General features: G+C 41.9%; 1 long non-coding RNA gene across 2 annotated transcripts in view; it reads right to left on the bottom strand.

Moving 5' to 3' along the window:
- Positions 1–23,954, bottom strand: part of LOC131816526 (uncharacterized) — a 67,702-nt gene that overhangs the window by 20,983 nt on the left and 22,765 nt on the right. Inside the window, exon 1 of one of the 2 annotated variants that reach the window (XR_009348093.1) lies at positions 628–711. The exons of the other annotated variant lie outside the window; for it this stretch is intronic. This is a non-coding gene — a long non-coding RNA (uncharacterized LOC131816526). Of the gene's footprint in view, positions 1–627; positions 712–23,954 lie in introns of those variants that run through there. 2 annotated transcript variants of the gene reach the window in all.

The following is a 23,954-nucleotide window of genomic DNA, read 5'->3' as shown; positions in this document are numbered from 1 at the left end:
ATAGCATGAGAGTTGTGACAATGGGGACAAAATTGGTCTTTGCATACAATTACCATCAAGTGAATTGCAAATAAGCATCATTTTTCTTGAGTTAGCAGTTCAGATGTTCAATTCTAGAGCCACACCAATTTACCGCAAATCCACCTAAGGAAAGCTGTTCCAAAAGCTCCTGGCTTCAAATCAGACTCCAGGAGCAATTAGGAAGAGAACAAATGGAAGCGTTTGGTTTTCAGGAAACAATTTCTGGTCTGTCCCATTTGCAAATACAGAGGCAGCAAAATTGAATCTTAAAGAGATCTGATGGGAGGCGGGGGTGAGGTGGTGGTGAGGCCGACCAGGAAAAAAGCAGTCTGGGTATGGGACCCCCTGCCGTTGGTCAGATTCAATTGCTAAGTCTCAGGAAACCCTGAACTATTTCTCCTGGAAATTAAATTGAGATTTGAAACTAATGAGGGGCCAAAGTATAGAAGAGTGTTGGATAGCATGTGTAGCTAATTATTTCATTCAGAGGGGCCACAGGCCATACAGCCTGTAAACTGGGGAAATTAATCCTAAAAGCTTAGAGGGAAAAATTAGGGTCCTATCATAAAACTGCAGATATTAAATCTGTTGATAATTACTACTCACCCTTCTAGGAGGTTACAGTAAGGCCAGGTAGGAATTTGCTATCTCAATTAGGGTCAGGCTGATTCCTTTGTGAAAATTTGGCCGGGACCAAAAAAGCTATAACCTGAGCCAGTCCCAGACTGCTCTAAATATTTTCATGTAAGAATTCAAATGTTCTGTGAGTACACTTTTATTTTCATAGGAAAATTCTTTCCTGAGCAGGGGAGGGAAGTCAACATTTATTATTAGGAACTGCACTATCAAGTCCGTCAAGAAACCCGGTTTGGGTACCTCCTTCATGCAAAGTTCTGTCTCATTACACTGGTGGCTGTGGTGGGCCGGGGGTAGGAGGGACTTGGGGCTTGGGAGGTCAGAGGTTACAAAAATAGGGACATGAGTTTCACTTCCCAGGAGTTCCTAATCAGGTGGTATCCAAAATATAGACTTTATCATTCTGAGAAGTGTACCATCAAATACTTATCTTGGCTGGTGGCTCCCACATCAGGCTCATTCTTAGCATCGCTGGTAAAACTTAAAAATGAAAAAACCGAACAGACAAAAGGTCTGGGTCCCCGCCTCACACCCTCTTCATTCAGTCCGGGGCATTTCTTACATTCCTGAGGTAAGGCTGGTGATGAGTCAGTTTGGGGCAATTACCTAATTTACACAGCTTTAAATATCTGAAGCCACGGTCAGATTGGAAGGATTCAAAAAGAAACTCTTATTCCTATTCGTTCTTTCAGGAGATCGTTAACATGTAGAAATGACCAAAGCTGGAGGCGTAGAAGTAGACAAAGGTGAGGTCTGTGAGGGGGACAATCGCACAAACACTTAGCAAATATAATTTCTTTTAAGTGGAAATGAACACGTGGCATGCCATGCGTTGATGGGCAGTCAGTGTGCGTACCCTGGGCACAGTGTAAAGAAACCACTAATAATTGCTAACCACCATTACATTATCACTTCTGCGTGCACTGCGTGGAGCAGGGGACAGCAAACATTTTCTGTAAAGAGCCAAGCAGTGAGTCTTTTAGGCTCCCTGAGCCATAGAGTCACCACGACAATGACTCGACTCTTAGGATGTTGCAAAGACAGTCACAGACCTTAAATAAGCAATCAGGCACCGCTGCGTTCTGAGTTTATCCATCCGATAAACTTGATGGAGACGGGAATTTGAATTTCATGTACTTTTCATATGTCCCGAAACATTATTTCCCTGTTCTTTTCTATTCCTTTCAACCTGTTAGCCCTTTCTTGGCTTGTGGGCTATGCAAAAACAGGCCGGGGACAATGCAATATTGTTAATGACAGAGGGCATGTGGTGCAGAAGATGTCCAGAACACACTCATCTTGTAAAACCAAACTTGTTTCAATGAAATACCTTCCCTTAAAAAGTTGTCAAGAAGGTAGATCTCATGTTAAGTGTTCTCATCCCCAAAATACAGAACGAAAATGAACAAAACAAAAACAAGGGGAAAGAAACCAGGGAACACAAGGAAACTTTCGGTGATGGCTACGTCTATTACCTCAATGGTGGTGACAGTTTCGGAGGTGTCTTCATCTGTCCAAACTCATCAAATTGTACACATTGCATATGGGCTATTATTTGCATTTATCAATTATATCACATTAAAGCTGTTCAGAAGGCAAACAGTCTGTGGCCCTGATTTGTCCTGCAGACCTTAGTTTGCCAGCAACTGGGCTAGAATCTAAGGTGTCATTTGCAGTGGGGCAGGATACAAAGAAGCAACTGAGGATCTTGTAACTTGCACACCGGAATCCGGCATCTGTGAGCACTCGATCCCCCAGTGGAGCACTGGGCGTGTGTGCTTTAGGGATGCACCTGCCATTCAGAGGGAAAACCTTGCCATATTTAAAGACTTCCCCAACCCCTGCTGCAAAGAACATCTGATCTTCAGAGTGATGTAAATCTCAGCTTTGCCTGCCAGTAAATTCATGTACATTGTGTTAACATCAGGTTTATATTAAACATTTACATTAAGGATTGGATCGGAAGATTAAATTGTTTGCATACGTTACAGCCTGGAGAGAACGCCCCCTCCCCTCCCCACTCCCTGCCCGCTGCTTTCTCTGCCAATAGCACCGAATTAGTGACCCATCCAAAAAGTGTGTGAGACAAAGCCTATGGTCCTTGGCGAAGCTGGGCAGCTTCTGTCCTCTCTGCCTGTGATCTTAACAATTGCCAGGCAAGCCGTGAGATCCACAGCCATACCCCACAGAAGGAGGAGTAATTAATGACAAGGAGGATAATGCCCCAACGTGAATATCAGAATTGCTGTCTTTTTTTTCCCAATACTGGTATTTTCCTACCCACAAAACCATTACTTTTTTTGCTAGTTTGTTTCAAACCGGTCTAATAACAATGCTGGATGTTGTAGGGTTGGGAACCCCTGGTCGTGCAGCTTAAATTTCCTGCAACAGACTGAGCAGGAAGAAACCAAAGGTGGTTCTCAGCCGGGTTCCTGAGGACCACTGTTGCCTTCTGACTGTGAAATCTGGACCCAGCGAGACTGGACAGGAGGCGAGCTCGGGTTTGCAGCCTCTAATGGGCCAGCTCTCCTTGCCACGAATGAAGAGTTGCCCAGGACACTCGAACAAGCAAATGGTCTGCAGAACAAATGTTTTTGTGGGAAAAAAAACAACCACCATGGACGCCAAGTCAAGTGGCTGGAGAAGAGTGATGTTGTTAAAGTGCATGATTCATTAAGTCTTGTCTGAGTGTCAGATGTTCAGCATTCGATGCTATTGCCTCCAATTTAAATCATTTTTAAAGAAGTGGCAGAAAAGGTGCTGAAAGGCACCTCACTCTGTTCTTGCACTTGGAAAACACTGTCTACTTGTGCGCTGTGGTAAAACTTTGCATTTTGGCTAGACACCCTGTGTGGAGCTGCAGCTTGGGTTTTTTTTTTTTTTTTTTTGGTTTTTTTTTTTTTTTTTTTTTTTTTTTAGTTTTTACAGTCACCCGAAGGCAGCAAGAGAACATGGTATTTCCACAAGCCAGAATCCCTCTTGATGGCATTGGTAAAATAGAAACAGAGTGCTAGGTGGTCAGCAGTGAGAAGCCCCATTACAACACAACCTCCAAGTCTCCTCAAAGTGATTGACTCCCCCAGATTGCTGAGGGTGTGGACTTTTCTGTCAGGAGTCCGTGTCTTCTAGAATTTTCTTCAGAACCCCTGATAGTCTGGAGCTGCTAACCGTGGTTGATCAACACCAATTACCAGCGAGGCTAATATTGCCCTCACACACTGTATTCTTGTCAGTATCCAGTGACCTCATAGAGACCCTAAACATGCTGGTTCCTTGACCCCCCCCCCCCTCGCAACTGTTACTGAGGGATATCACTACCACTCTCTGCTCACACAAAAAGGGATGGCACCTACCACATGGTTGAACCTTGAGGATGTGATGCTAAGTGAAATAAGCCAGTTGTAAAAGGAGACATCAGTACGATTCCATTCATAGGAGGTAGCTAGAGTAATGAAATTCACAGAGACAGGAGGTAGAATGGTGGTTGCCAGGGACCCGGAGAGAGTTACGGTGATAACTGTTATGTTATATGTATTTTGCCACAACTTGAAAAGGGTGGCGTGGCTGAGAAGGTGGTTAGGAAAGCCCCAGTTAAGACTCCAAGTTCTTCCCCAGGTAGAGCTGAATTAGCACCCATGACAGAAATCCGGACATTGATCTGGGCTTCCATATTTTCAGACATTTTTGACAGGGATGTCATAAATTTTATTAGCAGTACGATTCTCACTGATAGAAACTTCCCTGGTTCCTCAGGCTGTTGCTGACTCAGGCCTTCCTCTGCAGACTGGAAGATGTTTGACTTGCTGAAGAGTTCAGGGGGTTATGTTTCCTACAATTCCAAGAGAGCACAGCTGATCACTGGAATTCCATAGAGCTGGAATTTGGTTGGAAAGTAGACAGATACAGGGCAGCTGTAGACCACTCTGGCCATTTGAAATATAGCCACACTAAGAAGTAATAATGATGCATAATTTGTTTAGCACTGTGTAGATTTCCAAATGTTTCACAAATATAGACCACACAGTCCTCACAACAAAGGCGTGGTGAACTGTCACCATGGAGGTCCTACCACGTGCCAGTTGCCATCTTTATCTTTCTCATTATGTCATCCTCAGCCCAGACTCACACATTTAGAGAAGCCCAGGGACACCTGGGTGGCTCAGTCAGTGAGGCCTCTGACTTAGGTCATGATCTCAGCTGGGTTCCTGGGGTGGGGCCCCCCATCAGGCTCCCTGCTCAGTGGAGGGTCTGCGTTTCCTTTTTTTTTTCTCTGCCACTCCCACCCCTCCCACTGGCGTGCATTTGGGAGCACGCTCTCTCTCTCATTCTGTTTCACGAATAAATAAAATCTTAAGAAAAAGAAAAAGAGGGCAAGGCCACTTGGTCTGGTAAAGGAAAGAGACACGATTCCAAGACAGGATTGTTTATGTGTTTGTTTATGGTAATGGCATTTTTTTAAGCATCAAACTCTGTATTTTGCCCTTTTCATGAACCTAAGAGTTAAAGACGAAAAGAACGAAGGAAAGAATCCCAGGAGTCTTGAAGATAGATGAGATTCGCGCCTTCGGACAAGCTGGAACAGCATCTCATGGATACCTAGCTCTGCAAAGCTTTAGGAAATACATTTTTGTTAAAAAAAAAAAAAAAAAAAAATCATGGGCGCCTGGGTGGCTCAGAGGGTTAAGCCTCTGCCTTTGGCTCAGGTCATGATCTCAGGGTCCTGGGATTGAGTCCCACATCGGGCTTTCTGCTCAGCAGGGAGCCTGCTTCCTCCTCTCTCTCTCTCTCTCTCTCTCTGCCTGCCTCTCTATCTGCTTGTGATCTCTGTCTGTCAAATAAATAAATAAAATCTTAAAAAAAAAATCATAACCACAATCAAGGTCTCGAATAAAGCAGTCATGGCATAAAATACTAAAACTTTCTTTATCCCAATGAATTATTATTTTTTTGTTTTGTTTTGGTTTGGTTTCAGAAAGAAATACAAACAACAACAACAATAAAAAAACAAACAAAAACAACAATAAAAAAACGTTGGTTAAAAAAAGAAAGAAAGAAAGAAAGAAAGAAAAAAAACCTTAGTACCAGTTATCTTTACCATTAGATTGCCAGTCACTGAGATGACCAATTCTTTAAGTCAACTGTTGTGTGCCATCCTCCAAAAATGGAAACTTCTTAACATGCCTCCAGTCCTCTCCTTCCTACCCTGAATGCATATGTCCACCTAAACTTATCTTTCCTACGGTGACTACAGACAGATATCCCCAAGTCACAGGCCCACTAACCTGGAAGGAGCCCTAAGACAGACCCCTGCAGGCCTCTCCTTAATCCTTTCCAGACAAATGAGATACGATTTCAAAAGATCTTCAGGAAATTCAAATCCCCTCCCTACTTTAGTGACCTGTGTTTGAAGCTTTACTCATATGATCAGAAAAACCTTCATTATCATTACGCTAGAGTTCCCCCTGCTGCAATTTCATCTTCTTAAAAAAAAAAAAAAAAGTGATCTGTCCAACTTTACGAAAACCTCTCTAGTATCAGAAGTTTATGCGCTATAAAAAGAGTGACTGATGGTGGGTAACTTACAAAATAATACCATATTCTACAAAAAGAGTATAAAGAGTCTTTTAATAATGTTTCATCGTAATACTTTTAGGATATGATTCAGCGTAGGAATATTTGTAATACAGAAAACTTTGCAGAGATACATGTATTGAATAAGGTTAAAGACCTTTGCACACATGAATTTATTTAGACAATGCTTTTCCGGGCTTAGTTTCATCTATCTGTTCCTTTCTCATGCCTGCATAAGCAAACACAATTTCCTAGATACATCCACCTTGATTGGGCCTTGCTGGTCTGTGTGCATTTGCATCTCTCCATGAATGAGTCCATTTCAAGCACATATACATGTCTGTGCATGGGTAGAAAGATAAGCTTAGCAATTGTGTGATTTGTTTCTGCTTAGGCAGTAAGTTACTAATCTCCTGATTGGAACCAGATTTGTATGAATTAGGAGTTGAAATTGGAACAGTCACTGCTGTGTGCAGGATGTAAAGTGAATAAAATGAATGGGGTATTAACCTTCAACCACTGAATATTAATCAGCTTTTCATAAGAAAGAAAACACAGAGCTTGCCACACTAAATATTTTCAGCGCTTATTGACAGGATATGATTTCTTTTCTCCCTTAGCCCTGTTCCTTCCAGTCAAGGACCTGAACACCGGACAATAGTCAGCTTGACCCAGACTGATGTATGATTTGAAAAACCCCAAGTACTGTGGGTAGGTCAGACTCTGCGCCTCTGTGTCTTCCAGTCACTCCTACAAACATGCGCCAAACTAAGCCTGAAGGGAATTCACAGAAGGACCATGGACAGGAAACCCTAATGACCACAAAATGAACATGTAAACGGAGTACATTTCCCATTGTCCTGGAAAGGGACTTGCAATTGCGGGATGACTCTGGACGTTTGGATGAGAGCGACATCTACGCCAAGAGGGATTAAAAAAGAGAAAGGGTCATGTATGTAAACATGGAATCTGGGTAAAAACAAAACTTGGGATGATCTTGTGTGTGTGTGTGTGAGTGTGTGTGTGTGTGTGAGTGTGTGTGTTTAAATGTGATATTGCAATAGCTTTTATTTGAGAAAGTGAGGGTCTTATATTTATGTCTGTCATGATAACAGCATAGTTATATCAATTTCTACATTTATCCATACCTATATATCTCCATAGCAATACTTATGGACAAGTAGAAATGTACATGCAGTATATTTACATAATATAAATAAATATAAATATAAATATTTACATATTTACATTGTCAAAGAAGGCAGCAGGGGATTCTTATTTCCTGAAGATATTTGGAAATAGCATATATTTTATTTAAATATTACATATCTATATCTGTAAAACTATGTACATAGTACTACAAAGAGTATATTTCATGAGGCTAGGCTCACGTGGAAATTGGGCACAATTTTAAAAACTAAGGAGGGTGATGGGGAGGGCGTGGATTTCTTCCATATCTAGCTCAGGCAAATCTCTTCAAGTATTTTCTTAAATATTTTTGAACGTACTCAAATATTTTTTTTTCATTTATTTGCAAAACTATACTCCAAATGAGGGTGGTGTCTATTTCTATGGTATTGCTTTACTTATCAGTAGGTAACTCTCCATCTCTAATGTGTCTCATAATGTTGAGTAAGGGATTTTCCCCTTGGTGACCTCTCTTATTTTATTATTTTATTTTATTTTCTCCAATAGGTGCCCCTTTCTCTGTCTATATCACCTAGTTTAGATCTTCACTGCCCGGATATGCTCCCTGCCAATAGTTTCAAACCCTTGATCCCAAGCACTGAAGTAATCTCCCTTGTAAGGTCCATTTAGCATTAAAAAAAAAAAAATTATCAATTATCTCACTCCCTTTAGCTGGCAACAACACTGGAAACCCATCCACTAGGCTAATTTCACAGAGATGCTGATAGCCTAATTGGTTTCCTGTAGGACCATTCTTAAGAATTCTAAAGATGCTTCCTCCCCACACCCCCCATGATGTCCAGCCCTTGGTTATTCAAACACTAAGTCTAAGTTCTGTTGTGTTAATTTGCAGGTATATTGAAGTTACTAATCTGCTGACCTGAAGGTAAAGGGAATAGCCTGAATTATCCAGGTGGGCCAGGTGGGCCCTTAAAAGAAGAGGAAGGCAGACCAACCAACAGAAGAGATAGAGCAGAAGAACCATAAGAAAAGAGGCCAATGCAGAAGCCAAACCTTAAATGTGGACTTGACTTTCTGTTGCTGGCTTTACAGAAGGAGGAAGAAAGTTGGGATCTCCCAACTGCTGGCCATCCCCTGCTGACAGCCAACAAAGAAACAAGGGCCTCGGTTCTGCAACTCCGAGGAATGGAATTCAGCAACAACTGCATGAACTTGAGAGGGACTCTTCCCCAGAGCCTCCGGTGAAGAGTGAAGCCCTGCCAACACCTTGATTCGAGCCTAGTGGGACCCATGTTGGACATGTAACCTAGAGCAACTATGAGGTATGAATTTGTGTTGTTGAAAACCACAAAGTTTGGGGTAACTTCTGATGGCAGCAATAGAACACAATATAGGTAACCACCAAAGTCTCCTTTATTAAATACCCAAATGAATTAATCTCAAGAGTGCCCCAGAACATCCTGGAAGGGGAAAGATTGCCATAGTTAGCACATCCTTGAGTCTCATCTGTAGACCACCGGTGTTGACAATTGCCCTTAAGAAATCATAGCTCCTCACCTCAATCTGCTAGCTACAGTGGGGTTAACTCTTTTACAATGAAACGTTGACCAAAAGAACTATGCACAGGTGACACAGAAACTGTAGCTGAAATTAAAAGAAAACCTTTAATAATGAGGCCACAAGAGAGTATGTTATGATAGTATATGTAAAGGGAATACAGTAATTTACATGAGTTTTTGGTAGCTCTAACTGTTTCATCAAAAGACAGTGCCAGTTGTCTGACTCGTTGATAACTCAGAGCAACAAACAAACAAACAAAACAAAACAAAACAAAAAGAGAGAAAAAATAAATATCCAGAACTCGGGACAAGGAGGATATTGGTTTAGATTACCGAAATTGATGTTTCCATAATTCTCTATTGCACTTTCCCCAAGATCTCCTGGCCACTTCTCAACATTAAATAGCCCTGGCTAACAAGCCTGAGTCTGCCTGAGGAGATAATATCAATTTGTAATCCTGGAAGGCAAACTGAAAAGCCCTAGGAAGAAAATGGAATGACTCAGCATGCATATTGAGAATGGAATCCAGAAACCCAAGGCACAAATGCCCAATTACTTGAAGGCAACCTTATTTGGAGGATGTTAGAGTCTTTGCCCCCTTCCCCAGCCCTCCAAATTCCACTGACATTGCAAGCACCCTCTCTTCCGTCTACTGGGTTTCTCCCTTTCTGTCATTCTCAAACAACAGCCAAACATCTCAAACTCCAAAATCCTGAGGCAAATAGCTGTCCGCTGGGTTTCAGGATCAGACCACTGAACCATCCCTTTTCCCAGTCACCTCACTGAAACATCCAGAGCTGGAAGAAGATTCCAGTGGTTTCTGCGGAAGCTGTTCATGAACATCCTGGCTAAAGGCTACCCGGCAAGCACATGGAGGGAACCCTACAAAGAGGTGGAATGATTTATATAACATCTGAGCTGAGATCTTAAAGATCTGGAACATTGCCTCACCTTTTGGAATGAGATCCATAAAGAAGCAAAATAAAAGCATCCTTCAAACACGATGGACATGAAATGTCCACCTGAAACATTTGTGGAAATATTTAGGCTTTAGCCTAGGACTTTCATCTCAGTCTATGAGACCCTTACATCTCTAGCTGAGCTTAAAATTCTTTCAACTGATGAAGAGAAAAGAGATAGTTTCGTTTGAGGTCCCTCAGGGAAGAGAAAGAATGCACTGGATAAAGAATTGGAGTGACATTAGACACATCACCAACTTACCCTGTACACTGTCCTATTCTATCATCATCTGCTTTCTATAGGTTAGAAGGACTCACTAATGGAAGAGAAAGAAAAAGAAGGGATTCTTGATGTTTATTTATTTTTTGTCAGAGAAAGCCACACAAGGCTCCTGGGATGCCAACATTTATTAGCCTCTGATCCTTTCTACTTTGATTTGATAGTCTTTGGAAGCCAAGAGTAAGGATTAATCTCCCAAACAATGACATGGTCATGCCCAGTCTTCTAGTCCTCACCCCCCACAATACCACATATGGCAATGATCTCCAATGGATTGCTACCATTCTTCCAGTCTCAAAGACACATAGCTACATGAGTTGGCATGACTGGATATGCAAGTGTAGACTCTTGTCTCCTAGACTCCTTCCTTGTGATGTTGCTTTCAGAGAAACATTTTTTTCACTGGCTCTACAAGAGTATAGAAAGTTGTCAGCTTCAAAAGATACAGATTTCCTCAAATTGGTAAGTCTTCCTCCAGGTCCAGGATGATCATAGAGTGAGCATGTTCTATCCTTGGGAGCACGGGGCTTAGAAAGGAGAGGAGGGAGTGAAGGTCATGACATCTCTCCTACTGCGATACAATCCCATTCCAGAAGGAGAGACCTAGGATGATTAAAATACTGTTTTTGCAGCTGTCACACAAATGCTATTTAGAATTCGTGTTCTGTATCCCAGGATTTAATGCAAATTGTCCACATAACGGAGGGTCAAAATGATAATTTAGATGCAATTAGCCAGATGTGTTGGAATGAAATTTCTCCCACAACCCCCCAAAATTATCTGAATAACTTACACACACATAATCACCTTACTCCAGTGGGAAAATAGTATGCCCTTGTTTATTTCTCCCAAATACCTAGAGTTTCCAGCAGTGTTACATCGAGAAAGTGCCAAGTCCAGGGAAACAAATAAGATAACTCTGTGAGACCAAGCTGTCTCTCTTTTAAATGCAGACAGAATTAATTTGTTTTCATTGACTCCTTATCAAGTTACCTGACTTTGATTCCCAGCACAAAATGTATTTTAAAAAGGGGGGTGGTGGTAGTGATGGTGGTAGATTGTCAGGAAATAGCAAGTTCTTTTTCTACTGAGATAAAAATCATTTGGCAAGCCAGGGTAAAATACTGCTGGTTTCCAGTAGGGAAAGAGAGGGAGAAAAAGAAAAAGGAAAAAAAAAAAATAGAAGATGCTAATGAACCACAAAAGAAAAAGAAGGAAGTACTTTTTTCTTTTCTTTTTTTTTTTTAAATAAGACCTTACTTTTGAAAACAGCTCAGTTTGCAACCAATTTTTGAAGAAATGTCAAAGCAATTCCTTTGGGAGCTCAACCAGTCTATAGAAGGAGTGCAATAAAGTGAGCAATTCAGATGACTTTAATTAAAGGGCCCAGGACCATCAGAACTGACCTTTCAGACACAGCCTTTTATCTCCAGAAAGGATGAAGCTGGTAAGAGCAAGTGATACAGGGCAGAGGGAGGGAGCCTTGGAAGCCAGGTGCCCAACTGCATTGTGAGGGTAAGTGTGTTGAGGGAGGAAGGCAGACTGTTCCTTAAGAAAGCAGTCCATTTTTATAATTATGCATTTGAAGGAAGGGGGCATACCCCACAGGCTAGTGAGGGAGAATAGGACCTGCAGATGACACCCAGGGTTCACTTGCCCTCTTCATTGTAAGGAGCCTTCAGAACCCCTTGGGCTCTCAAGCGGGCACCTTCCTCCCTTGCTCCAGGATCCAGATGCTAACGTGAGAAGAGATGTTCATCAGGAAGGTCTGGGAAGGAGGTAAAAAGGGAATCTTGGAGCCAGGGTGATCCTTGCAAAGGATCAGCCACGTTCACACCAAGAACATCAAGACCCCTTAGCTTCCTTCTGAAATGAAGACAACCCAGACGTCAAGGTTGCTTACAAACCTCCCCAAAAAAGCAACTTAGAGGCTGTTGGTGAAAGAGATCATCAGCACAGCTCCTACTCCAGTGAGAAAATAGGTCCTTATCAGTTGAGACTGAGGAAGGAGACAGAAAGCAAGGTCTAGGAATCACAGGTCTAGAGGAGAAGAGGGGATTTTGGAATTTTACTGTATGCATTTATCCAAATCCAAGGAGGGGGCTTCCAGCCTTTTCTCCCTCCCATCTGTGAAAGATAAGACATTTGAGGTCCCCAAACACTGAAAAGATTATTGTCCTCCCTTTCCTACTGTCTGGCTATCTTTCTATCTGTCCTTTGTCTGTCATTATCCACCTACCTACCTACCTACAATCATGTATCAACAAAATTGTGATTGTCAGGATATTCCCCAATATGCTGGGTTTTTTCCTTCCATGCACATCACCAGTCCTTACTTCCTTGAAGTCAGATATGCCATGAGATTTGCTTTGGCCAATGGAATATGAGCACAGGAGACATTAGAGACATTTTTAGGCAGAAGACTGACTTTAACAGCCAATGTACAATTTGCACATGTTGTCTCCCCTCTGCCACTGAGACCAGGACAGCTCTAGTTACCAGCCTGCTTCCCAGAACAAAGACAAAGTGGTACAGAACCACCCCACCTCAATGCTCAGAGCCCCTGCTGGCTGACCCAAAGCAAACGTATAATACGGTTAAAAAAAGTGTGCCTTTGTTATTTTCAGCCATGGGGATTTTGACATTGTTTTTTGTTGAGGATACAAAAAATATAATAAGAAGTCTGCAAGATTTCTTTTCCAAGTGACTACTTGGATAACTTGGCACTTCCGTGAAATCATCAAATTCTTTGAAGAATTTCTCTCCTTTTCTATGCTTACGCTATTGTACTGGAGTGTTAAGTGTGTACCCCATCTGTCTATTGAGCAATCAAAATCCTTCTCACATAGAAACTCTGTCCTGTGTTAAGCACAGCAGACCTTATTGACTTTTGTTTTTAAGATTTATTCACTTATTTATTTATTTAAAATTCAATTAACCAACATACAGTGTGTCATTAATTTTTGAGATGGTGTTCAATGATTCTTTGGGATGGGAGAAGATATTTGCAAATGACATAACTGATAAAGTGTCGGTATCCAAGATCTATAAAGAACTTATCAAATTCAACACCCAAGAAACAAATAATCCAGCAAGAAATGGGCAGAAGACATGAATAGAGACTTCTCCAAAGAAGACATACAAATGGCTAAAAGATACATGAAAAAAAATGCTCCACATCACTCGCCGTGAGGGAAATACAAATCAAAACCTCAATACCACCTCACACCAGTTCGAAGGGCTAAAAATTAATAAGACCAGAAACTACAGATGTCGGTGAGGATGTGGAGGAAAGATTGATTTATTTATTTGAGAGAGAGAGTGGGGAGAGGGGCAAAGGGAAAGGGAGAGTGTCTCCAGCAGACTCCCCACTGAGTGTGGAACCTGACACGGGACTCAATCTCACGACCCTGAGATCATGACCTGAGCCAAAATCAAGAGTTGGGTTGTTTAACTGACTGAGCAACCAGGCATCCCTCACTGACTTTTAAATACTACACTGAAATTGCTCTACTGTCATCTGCCAGTCACATGCCCTTGGAGAGTTTATTCAAACTCTGTAAGTCTCAGCTTCCTTAGCTATACAATTAGGATTGTAATTCCTATCTCTCCAATTTATTGGGTCACAGGAGGAAAAGTATACAATTCCTAGTGATACCCTCATTCTTCATTAGCAGAAATGTTACTTGACCCTTCTGAGGAAGCATTTCCCTTCCATAAAATGCGAATGACAATACCAACCTTCCACCTCATAAGGAAATCAGCCAACATAGAGTTCGTAACAGGTCTATACAATAAAGTCATAACTATTGATATAATCATTGTGATCATCATTATATTAATAAATCACACGGGACCTAATATGTATTCATTAAGTCTTATTGGTTTCCCTTGCCCTTCACTGTTTCCCTCTTACCCTTCGTGTTTAGGAGTGGTGTCATTCAGAATAGCGTTATCCATAGCTAATCACGAGGGTGGCCAGCAACCTAAGAAGAGAAGAGAATTAGAAAAAAAAAAAAAAAAAGAGTCTCTGCTTTAGACCCATTTACGATGAGACATGTCTGGATCCCTAGGATGCCAGGTTTTTTCCATTCCGCAAACACATGGCTTCCATTAGTTGACTGATACTGACACATCGGAGGCTTCCAAAGTCCTCTGGGCCTCTGATGAGTGAAAGCTTTGCATGCCCAACAAGGAAAAGGCAGCCTCTGCTGGCGTGAAAATGCTGCCAGGGGCGGGGCGCTGGAGGTGTTGAGTTTAGGTAGGAGACCAAATCTGGCTCTGTTTTTAATGACCATCCTGTCCACACCTGAAAATAAACTAGCCACACCTGGTGAGATTCCTAAGGCTCCGGAGCTCCAATGTTGATGTCAGTGTGCATACAGGGCCTCCATTAATCAGAGTGAGTGTTGTGTGGTGCGTGCTCACCAGGGGCTGCAGAATAGTGAATAATTTGCTGTCTCACCATCTCTGCTGAGACTTCTCATCCAAAGCAAACCCAAGCTCCAGTGTTATGCTCGTTTTAGTTTGTGTTCTAAGGACACTGTTGTTTGGTTGGCTTCCTAGGAACAGTCCTGAATTCTAATTAGTTGGAGCCTGTATAATGGTAACTCAATCCTCGACCCGGCCGTTATCATCTGTTTCCTGTCTTCAAAGACGCATGGTCCATTTTTGTATTGCACAACAGTGATACTAGGGGCCTCATTTCAAGTTTTGTGTCTCACAACAATAAGTGCTACTTAAAAGAGGGGGAAGTCAGGGAATCATTGATCTGAGGAATTTGGGGCAATTATCAGCTCTAGATTTTATAAGGAAATAAGTCTTTGTATCCTTGATTACAGAGGGGACCTTGATTACACTTAGCTCAGACCTGTTATCTCTCAGAATGTTTGCAGTTTCAGGCTGTGCAGTGAGGGTGAGCAAATAAAAGTGTAATGAAGGAGCAGTGAAGGTATATTTGCCTAAAACCTCAAGCTGATCATGAGCTTTCATATGTGTCTGATCACCAGATTCTTTCAACAGCCATGTAAGCCAGGTGAGCAGTTACTCTTAACCCATTTTCTATAGGCAAGCTGGGACAACTAGTCATCCTGTACAAGGCATACACAAGGCAAGTACTTTTTTTACTCTGTTTTGCAGATGGAAGGAACTGAAGCATGATGAGTCCCAAGGTCACACAGCTAGCCAGGCTAATGGAGATTTTTTTTTTTAAGAGAAAGAGAAGGCACACATGTGTGGGCACATGCATGTGCTATTGGGGAATGACAGTGGAGGAACAGAGGGAGAGAGGGACTTTCCACACTCAGTGTGGAGCCCAATGCAGAGCTCTATCTCATGACCTTGAGATCAAGAGTTGAGTACTTAACCGACTGAGCCACCCAGGTGCCCCTGGGCTTGTTGGGATTTTTAAACCTATGTTTTTAAACCATTAGAAGATACTAAGAAAGAGCTTCCTCCTATGGGGAAAAGCTGTAGCCCATTAGCAAAGGAGTGAAGTTACCTATTGCTCTCCTTATTAAAGAATTTAAGGGGCACCTGGTGGCTCAGTTGGTTCAACATCTGACTCTTGATTTCAGCTTAGGTCATGATCTTGGGGTCCTGGGATCAAGCCCCACATTGGGCTCTACATTCAGCAAGGAGTCTGTTGGCGATTTCCTCTCTCCCCACTCTCATGCTCTCTCTTTCTCTCTCTAAAAACAAATAAGTAAATCTTTTTTTAAAAAGTGTTTACTATTCTGCTAGGCTGTGTTTCTCTGTTGTTGAGCTTTTCTTTTTTCTCAAGTTCCGTTGTTGTTATACTTACCAGTGATTTGGGATAAAATCTAAAATGTTAATTAATTAGACTTTTCATTTTTAACCACTGTCATTCTATCTTTGAGGAAAAAAGAGAATAACATTAACACTAGCAACTCTAAGAGAATCAAGATTTTATTCATAAGAGAAGAGTTCTATTATATTGTTTTTTCTATTTTCCATTCGAAAGAGATCTTGGCTAGCAGTGATTTACTGTGCATTATAATTTCAAAGGCCACCAGTGACTCTCAAAAGACATTATCTTAGCTCCTACATACTTTCCAAATGTATTTCAAAGATGCATTACCTACAAAACAGTCTATAAAACAGACTCACAAAGTGGAATCCATGAGTTGTATGAACCAAAGGAGTCATCACCTCAAATTATAAGATGGCCCAGGAAGAAAGTTTCCTCATGGAAAAGGATTTTCCAATTTCCCAAACAATTGTCCATAAATGGATTTACTTAAGCAAAAGCTTAAGTACATTTCAAAAGAAACCATTGATCAGGACAATATGAGCACTGCATAAATTTAAGGGCTAGTTAGGGACATTCTAAAATCCCAAGGCAAAATTAACTTTCTTTGATAGAGGAATAGGGCCAGTTGGGAGCTTTGGCTGATACTGCTTTTCATGAGTCATTTTGTCTGTGGCTATGCCTTACAAATTAAAACCTACCTAAAAAAAGAAAATCCCTAGGTGTGAGATGATTAAAGTTTCAAATCTGGTCATTTGAAAAATCACGAAATTTTGGATGAAAGCCATGCTGTTTGGAGGATTTTATTTTTCTTTTTAAAATCCTACATATTGCTGAACTTATGAAGAATTCTTGATTGAAATAAAAAGTGAGGGCTTTTGGAGAGAGTTATTCTCTTTGATATCAGATGTATTTTAGTCTATAGTTTTCCACTCTGGCTTATGTGGACGTCTAGGCTTGCTTCCATCAACTCATTTAATCTCTGATTTCATAAAAAAGCATGTTTCCTGTTTATTTTTGTCCAAACTGAGCACAATCTGTGCTTCCCAGCTCTTCCAACAATCCCAGTTTTCCAAAATTCATATCAGAATGCCTGCGAGGCATGTTAAGTGCACACTTATCTCAACAGGTTGGGAGCTGCATATCCATAGGGAGAAAACTTCGTTACTACTCACAAAGACACTCACTTACCAAACTCTGATTAAAAAAAAAAAAAAAAAAAAAAAAAAAAAAAAAGTTCAACACTTTAATTTACTGCAAATGAGTGAAGGGGGGAAAGAAAAGTTCATACAAATAAGTGCTGAGCTACAAGTTTAAAAATGAATAGGAAAAATTCTCCCTAAACATTTTAATTAATTTTCATTAATTTTCATATATAAGCTAGCTGCTGGATTGAAGAAATGTTAGCATTCAACACAAGCTCATTTGAAATCAGCCAAAACCAGACACTTGAACCAAATTCATTTATTACATCTATTTCTCAAAGCTGAGAAAATTGATTGTGCTTCAGGGAAACTTTAATAAACAACCATTTGACCACAGACACCAAACATTTTAGTATCACATACTCACCAACCCAACGTACAGATGAGAACATTGAGGGCCATCTTTTGTTACAACTAGTAGTCCTTGTTTTTTTTGACAACTTGGTCAAGAATTTATAGATATCATCCACGTCATTTGAATCTGTCATTGCACCAAAGAAATGTCCAACATCCAATATGTAAATATACAGACAAGTAAATGACTTTTATGGCCACAAACTTTTGTTTTCCAAAAACATTTGCAAAACTCTGCTTGTTAGTTTCTTGATGTATATTTAGAATATGTCCTCTCTCAAATACTTAACCCTCAGAAAATGAAGACTTGAGAGAAATTAGTAATTCTCTGCCTTCACTACATATGCTTCCACATGCAAGAGCAATAACTTTTGCAACCGAGTACACGGATGAAGAAAAGAGAGAGAGTACAATCTACCACGTATCATGAAATGGCTCACTTGAGTTCATTGTTCATGGGGAACAAAGTCTTAAAAAATAACCCAAAAGGCAATATTTGGGGTTATTCATTTGTTTTTATTTCCAATTCCTCATCAGTTAGGTAACGTTGGTCTTTAAAAAAAAAAAAAAAGAATTTATTTGTGGGGCGCATGGATGGCTCATTCGGTTCAGTGTCCAACTCTTGGTTTCAGCTCAGGTCATGATCTCAGGGTGGTGAGATGGAGCCCTGTGTCAGGCTCCTCGCTGGGTGTGTGGCCTGCTTCAGACTCTCCCCACCCACCCACACCTCTCTCCCCACCCTCCCCACTCAAGTGCCCAGGTACTCTCTCTCTCCAAAAAAAGAAGGAGAAAAAAAAAAAAAAGAATTTATTTGTAAATAGGAGTAATGAGTTGGCAATTGAAATCAGGTCTGACAACTATACCCGAGCAATGAAAACATAAATGCCACAGAGCCTTGCAAAACTCTCTCCCTCCCCCCTGGCAATTCCCTTGTTTCCTCCTGAGATTATCTAATTATACAGTAATGCTGGGGTATTCTTCATTTGTAGATTAATTAGTTGGTGCCTAAGCAGTTCTTTGAACATAAAAGGCAACATGTAAATCTAAGTATAATTACTTATCCTCAAGCTAATGATCATTTAATTAGTGTTTTCTGCTGGTTTAATGATCCATAAAGAAGAGGGTAACTTGGGGAAGGGGCTTCTAACATTGCTATAAGAGAACTTTAGGACTGTAGCTCTAACTAGAATGAAAAACAGGGTTTGATGTCAAATAAAGGTTTTAAAACTGGAAGTAAGTTGGAAATCAACTCCCTGCTCTCCAGTAACTAAGAGCCATGAAGGAACTGAAAATGAAGCATCATTTGGTTCATTTGCATATTTCCAGAATTCAGAATCCTAGTTCCATTTGGGCTAATTTGATGTTCTGTGGCAAAACCGAAGACCTACCTTGAAGTGAAGTTGATAGAGCAGACAACAGGTTAACTCTGAGGTGTTCGTATGTTATGAAGGTTCTTCTAGCCTTTTAGTAAAAGAGGATACTGGTTTCCTGATTAGGAGATCATGTCCAAGTTGAAAGTCATCAGATAAAGCCACGTGTTTTTGCAAGATACCCACGTTAGAACTTCTTACATGGCTTTCTAATTATGTCTCTCTATATTTCCCCTACTAGAATACATACAGACCCAGGTACCTGGGCTTTTCTATCTTTCTGTTTTCTGCCTCATCTAGCCAATAGTCAGCGCTCCTTAAGTGAGTGAATGAGGGAGGAAATAATAATGAAAAATATACGTATACAACGAGGCTAAGCAAATATCCTCTAGGTATAAAAGTTATTTCTATGAACTTCAAAAAAGAATTCTATGTCACAGGAATTATGAACAGCTCTGTTACTTATTCTCATTCCAGGAGTCCCCAGGGATGCTGGGTCACTAACACAAACATCACAAGATTATCCAGACAACATTGTCAGTTAACCTGGCATTGCAGCAGTCTTGGTCTACCTACTTGATATCTGCATCAAGGGACTTCTTTACCTATTTCTTCATTTCTTTTAGAGAAGAAGGGTGAGGAGAGACAGAGAGAGAAAGGGAGGGCATCCAACTCCCCTCTGAGCAGGGAGCCCAATGAGGGGCTCGATCCCTTGACCCTGAGATCATGACCTGAGCCAAAACCAAGAGTCAGAAGCTCAACTGGCCAAGCCACCCAGGCGCCCCTCAAGGGACTTCTTTAAAATCCATAGTTTTCTCAGTTATGGAGTGGAGCAGTTGTGACAGTTAAATGGAAGGATCACAAATCTAACAGAAAGTAATTATTCAGCGAGCGTCGACTCTATTAACATCAGTTGATTTGTCTTTTAACAGGAACTTTGATTCAAAATTAAATAAATCCAAAACCTTGCTGAACATCTGCGTGACCTTTTTCCCCACAGATAAGACTTTCCCTTGTCAAACTGTTAAGTCAAGCAGTACAAACACAATATGGGAGATCACGGTACTGATACTTCGTCATAGTAAGAGGCGTCCTCTACACCAAAGCTTTGGGGAATGCTATAAGATCAAATACTCAGAAGAGTTTAAAGATTCAAAAGCGGTTATAAAGATACACAAATCATATCCACTTTTTCTCAAAAGAAGAAAAACGAAAAGAACACAAAACACTGTGATTGCTCATGAAATTAGGTGGAGGGACTAGGATAATAATGTTATCTGAAATTTTACTTAAAAGAGAGACACTGAAATAACGGCTGGGAGATGACTGTCCTCACGTGCCCAAAAGTCTACTCTGCTTTTCAGAAGGATGTTTTTCATGTTCCTTTTCGAGATCCTGGAAGAATTTCTAAATCTGATCCCAAAACAATCCACATCTCCATCAGACAGCACGGGAAGTGTCAGGCATTCCTTACCCACGAGGCTGGAAGTACAGCATTTGGTCAGGTTACAAAACACATGTCTCAAGAAGTTCTACTAGGAAGGTCCTTGCAAAGGATGAGCTCAGAGAATCTCTATGGGCCTTTAAGGTGCAGGTAAGGCATGGCATTCCCAAAACACGTTCACCCTGCACTGGACATGGGTTTTGCCTGGCTTAGCCTTTATCCTCCCTTATTTCTTGAGTAGCTCCAACACCACCAACTCCTACAACATATGCGTGATCTTGGTCTCTGCACCTGAAATCACATAAGAGAATCAAAGAAAATATCTCCATGCGAGTAATACATCAGTTTTTAGAGGGCCTGAATCTGTTTCAACCAAGGCAAGAGAAACATGGATACTGCAAATACCAAGACAAAAAGCCTTCCCTTAATAATAAACTTGATAAATCTCAAGAGAGTGTTGTCCCACATTTTTCCTTGGTTTCTTTTCTGAATATGAATGCTTTCTGTATTTCCTAGAAACCATGAAAATTTAAAAAATAATCCAAAAACAAAACAAAATTTTTATCACTGGTGATTTCTTTTATTCTTGAGTTTTCTCCCCATTTTTTTTTTTTTTTTAGAAAAGTGGAAAAACAAAAACAATATGCAAGAAACAAGGAAACCTATACAAGAGATACTGGAGTCTACAACATTCAGCACTTTGTCCATCCATTGGTAAAACAGGGGAGAATTCGCGCATACCCGTTTACGGAAGTTGCAGGCATTATGAAATGTACTGTTTGCTTTTAACACAGAAAGCCAAGGGAAATAGAGTGAAAACCTAAGCAGATCACACGCAAATAATTAAAACCCAAATGTGTTTCACGAAGACTCTGACTCCAGACGGCTGCCCTCACTGTCCCCCTCCCCCTTTTTATGGGAATCTCTGAAACCAGTTCACCTGGGGGAGAAGGGAGATTTTAGTAGAGTGAGGAAAAATGCCAAACATCCATGGCAACTTCGAATTTTTCCACTTTCTTTCCATGTTCAATTGAGACGTTCATAAAATTATAAATGAAAGGACACATTATGAGCACTTTCTTTGAAGGGGAAAAAAAAGGGGGGGGGGGTCTTGCCTGGAAGTAAAATCTTGGAGTCTGTATCCTTGTGTGGAGAACACTTGGGAGCTTTCTCTGCTAACAGCAGGACCCCTAAAAGAGTTTGTCTTCTGCCTTCAGAATGCAAAAAGGTAGAAGCAGTTGTTTCCTTGGTTGTGGGTGAGGCATGGAGCCCCAGGAGGGGGCTGCAGAGTGCGGGCCCTGGGCTGGTGTCCCTCAGGGACTGAGGTCAGTGTGTCTGGGCGCCTTCCTTCCACCTCCCTCCGCCCTCCCCGCTTCCCTCCCCGCCACCAGGGATCCACTCCTGTTTACATTGGGGAGACTGCAACTTCTGTTTCTTAACATTTAAAAGAAGTTTAAAAGCTTATAAAAAGGCTCTTAAGATTTCTTGGACACCGAACGCCTCTTTACAGAACAATATTTTGATGAGTTCAGTGTAAATGAATCAGAAACCTACGTATTAAATTTCCCTTGACATACACATCAGTTTAAAAAATTAATGGAAAAAGTGCCCAGGGCTCCGAATGTTTGGGGTTTCCTCAACCCCAGAATGTTTGAACATGAAGAATGGAAATCCATTTGAATCAATCAGGTTTGCTGATTCTCCACACACACCCCCCCGGAGCCCTCCTAATAATGAAGGGAGCAGCAGGTCCAGGGTTAGGGGGATGGAGGGAAGCTGATTGGCCCACTGGGGACATGTCACATCCCTGGTCATCACGCTTTGGTTGGGGCAGAAGCCAAGGGTTGGGCTGACGCTATAGAGATATCAAGCCACTGTTCATGAAGGCTGACCCTAAAAGCTATCTTTAAAAAAAAAAAAGACAAATAAAACTAAATAAACAATTACAGGAGATCATATACCACTGATAAAGATATTTGGATTTGAAACAGCCTGAGAAAACCTCACATGTTCTAATTTGTCCTTCAAAGATGAACGCCCTTCTGGGTCCCGTAATTGCGGGTCTCATGACTTCTGATGGCGAGATGGCACAAGGCTCAAAACTTGAGAACCATATGGTTTTGCCGTTGGGGGTTTTTTGTTTATTTGCTGCTTTCGATGCGGATTGTCGGAAACACCCACAAGGATAGAAAATAACCCAAACTCCTGAAGCCAGGCTCCATGCCTACCATCGCCGTTCGTCTGACTTTTCAAATGAACTCCTTCTTTCTGCTGCTTTTGCTTTGTGAGTGAACAGCCACACGGGGTAGCAGCCAACGGGGAGACCGAGCCAGGTAAGAAGGTTGTTGTGGAGTCTGATGATGGCAGTCCGATCGCTTGGGCCTGGCTGTCAAGGATATCACAGATAGAAGGGTTTGCGAAGTTATGAGTGAGACGTGGCATGTATCCAGAACGTCACAAGCACTGTGGGAGGCCTGTCTGGGGCAGCTTCCGCGCCGACACTAAGCGTAGGGCCCAGCAAGAGGGGAATCATGGCTTTGAGCTCCTGCCTGGCATATCTCAGGGGAACTGTCCCAACACACACACACAAAAAAACACATCAAAGTCCCCTGGGAACTGTGAGGAACTATCTGCACCTAAGCGGTCTTTATTATTATTTTCAAAATTCGCATCCTCTGTCCCCCTGAGGAGCCTTGGCCATCCCGAGTGGTTCCACAGAAGCCTGTCATGACCTCTAGCTCGGGAAGGATGGAAACACAGGGAGGAGTTTCTTCCGATGGGTGTAAGCCTCGCTCGTCCTTTCTCAAGGAGGGACTCTGAGAAGCTCGGCAGGGTCTTGGGGGTCGGGGAGACGGAATTGAGAGAAATAGACCTTTGAAAGACAGTGTTTTTAGCCTTAGTCCCCTCAACATCGGTGCTGGGTAATGTTTGTTCAAGGGAGCCAGTGATGCAACAGAGGAGAGATCTCCCCCAGGACAGTCGCGTCCAGGAGGGAGAGCTGCGAGCCTTACGACAGTAACAGCTTCAGGGGACCTGGCAGACCTGGAAAGACTAGAACCCGGCGGCTCTAGGAGGCCGGATCACACACAGTCTTACTTCCTTTCCCATGAGAGCTGGGGTCTGGAGAAGGTGTTCTCAGCAGGGAACAGGACAGACGTGAGAAACGGCCCATTCTAGCACTTTCTCTCACCCGCCTTTCCCTGCTGTCTTCCCAGCACAAAGGGATTCCTTTTCGCCCAAACAATTGAGAGTAAATCATTCCCCTCGGGATCGGCTTCTCTCCCTCCACCTGACAGCATAGGATGGAGTTGTGTTCTGCCCTCTGAGGTCTGCAAGGGGAGATGATGTGAGAAGGATGTCCCCTGATTACGCGTTAAGTGTGGAGGCCTGTAGTTCCCCTGCCCGCTCCCCCAAAGGTTCTGGTGGTGGTTCTGGGTTTCCCAGATGCCTTCATCCTGTGTTCCGAGGAAATCCATTTTAATGGGGGCCAAGGCCGTCCCCGTCTCCTAGGGGGAATTCCACAGGGGCAGAAAACAATAAGAATAAAACAAAAGAGGGGTGCCTGGGTAGCTCAGTTGGTGAGGCTCCAAGTCCTGGAATGCAGCCTGAGTAGGGCTCCCGGCTCAGCGGGGGAG

This window comes from Mustela lutreola, chromosome 15 (assembly GCF_030435805.1).
Source record: "Mustela lutreola isolate mMusLut2 chromosome 15, mMusLut2.pri, whole genome shotgun sequence".
NCBI classification, from domain to species: domain Eukaryota; kingdom Metazoa; phylum Chordata; class Mammalia; order Carnivora; family Mustelidae; genus Mustela; species Mustela lutreola.
This window is presented reverse-complemented; position numbering and strand designations above follow the sequence as displayed.